Below are 2,625 nucleotides of genomic sequence, written 5' to 3' on the forward strand. Positions count from 1 at the left end.
TCTTCATGAAATTGTATGGAATGATAATTTAGAGGTGCCTGCAAAATTTCAGGTCATTTAGAGTGGTTTGACTAGAGACTTTTGAAGATGTAAATATAACTTTTGGGATTGTATATATATTGTATATAGTGCTCTTTCGATTTATCTAGTTTTATTACTTTTAAGTTTTTGAGTCCTGGCGCGAGCTAGGCAGGCGGCCCGCCGATACCCCTTGGGTTCGCCCTTGGGAGAAAGTGGGGTCGTCACAGTTGGGATCTGTAGCCTAAGCTCTGATACCAACTGTGACAGTTCTTAGGGTCACATCACGGGGTACCTATCAGCTTGCCACCCGCACGCGGGCATCCCCTACGGAGAGTTTCGCTTCGTGACTCTTCACGAACGAGAGGCTTGGGGCTTTTCCAGACGAAGGACTTAAAGTCCCAACTGTCGGCATATGGCTCTGATACCAACTGTGACGGCCCCACCTCCCCCTAGGGCGAACCCAAGGGTATCGGCGGGCCGCCTGCCTAGCTCGCGCCAGGACTCAAAACTTAAAGTAATAAAACTAGATAAATCGAAAGAGCACTATATACAATATATATACAATCCCAAAAGTTATATTTACATCTTCAAAAGTCTCGAGTCAAACCACTCTAAATGACCTGAAATTTTGCAGGCACCTCTAAATTATCATTCCATACAACTTCCATGAAGACCACTCAGTCCAGTTCTCACCCTAACTAGGTCATATTTACCAAAACAACCCCAGATTTTCTAGTTCGAAGCTCACTGTGGCAGTTCTGATTCATTCAGTCATAACTCAGCACACACAACTCCAAATCAAGTAATTCCAAAGCCATTTAAAAGCTAAGATACGAGCTTAGGCTTCAGATCTCTGTAGTGTATCCTAGGCTTGAAGTTTAGGATGCCGGACTGTGGGTTTGAATTGACTCTTGAGAGATTTTTGCGGGATGTCTTGACTTGATTGGTACAAGAGGGAATGTCGAGGACGACATTCTTTTAAGGAGGGGAGATTGTGACGCCCCGAAAAAAATGAGTTTGAGAACCCGGAAATTTTCTACTTTTCTAGGGTTTATTTGTTTAACGCCCGCTTTTCTACATTTTCTTGATTAGAAAATTTTCCAGATAAAGTTTATGAGCAAAAATAGTTTTAAAATGATTTTTCTAGTATCGGTTAGTTTCTGAGAAATTAAAAGCGTATTTTGGACGTGGGACCCGCAAGTGCGGTAAATGCATTATATTTTTGACAACTTGTTGGAATTTTGTATTAAGTGATATTATTTTACAATGTGTTAAGATATTTGTATTGGAGAGACAAAAAGATAAGATTAAAACCCTAAAGGACCATTTGTCACAAAACCATTGGACCTTGACTTTGACTTGGACTTGTCTTAACCTTTACTAAACCAAATTTTGACCCAATTTCTTTCCATTTTATTGTCTTGGCCGACTCTCTCTCTCTCCAAGAAAAGAAAAGAAAGCTCTCAACTTGTTTCTTCAATTTCTTGCTCAAATCTAGCAAATCAACCGTTTAAACTTCCAATTTCTCCATAAAAACCCTTAGTTTAGTGGTGTAGAGTGAGATATGTCGATTTTACTGTTGCTGTTCTGGGTTGATCAGAATGCGAAAACTGCACTTGTAATTGGCCATTTTGACTGGAATTTCTTTGGATTTGGTTGTTGATGTCTTCTTACGAATTCTAGCCTTGTATCATAGCTTTTAAATGGCTTTGGAATTACTTGATTTGGAGTTGTGTGTGCTGAGTTATGACTGAATGAATCAGAACTGCCACAGTGAGCTTCGAACTAGAAAATCTGGGGTTGTTTTGGTAAATATGACCTAGTTAGGGTGAGAACTGGACTGAGTGGTCTTCATGAAAGTTGTATGGAATGATAATTTAGAGGTGCCTGCAAAATTTCAGGTCATTTAGAGTGGTTTGACTAGAGACTTTTGAAGATGTAAATATAACTTTTGGGATTGTATATATATTGTATATAGTGCTCTTTCGATTTATCTAGTTTTATTACTTTAAGTTTTGAGTCCTGGCGCGAGCTAGGCAGGCGGCCCGCCGATACCCTTGGGTTCGCCCTTGGGAGAAGTGGGGTCGTCACAGTTGGGATCTGTAGCCTAAGCTCTGATACCAACTGTGACAGTTCTCAGGGTCACATCACGGGGTACCTATCAGCTTGCCACCCGCACGCGGGCATCCCTTACGGAGAGTTTCGCTTCGTGACTCTTCACGAACGAGAGGCTTGGGGCTTTTCCAGACGAAGGACTTAAAGTCCCAACTGTCGGCATATGGCTCTGATACCAACTGTGACGGCCCCACCTCCCCCTAGGGCGAACCCAAGGGTATCGGCGGGCCGCCTGCCTAGCTCGCGCCAGGACTCAAAACTTAAAGTAATAAAACTAGATAAATCGAAAGAGCACTATATACAATATATATACAATCCCAAAAGTTATATTTACATCTTCAAAAGTCTCGAGTCAAACCACTCTAAATGACCTGAAATTTTGCAGGCACCTCTAAATTATCATTCCATACAACTTCCATGAAGACCACTCAGTCCAGTTCTCACCCTAACTAGGTCATATTTACCAAAACAACCCCAGATTTTCTAGTT

Source organism: Coffea eugenioides, unplaced genomic scaffold (genome assembly GCF_003713205.1).
Source record: "Coffea eugenioides isolate CCC68of unplaced genomic scaffold, Ceug_1.0 ScVebR1_202;HRSCAF=824, whole genome shotgun sequence".
In the NCBI taxonomy this organism is placed as follows: domain Eukaryota; kingdom Viridiplantae; phylum Streptophyta; class Magnoliopsida; order Gentianales; family Rubiaceae; genus Coffea; species Coffea eugenioides.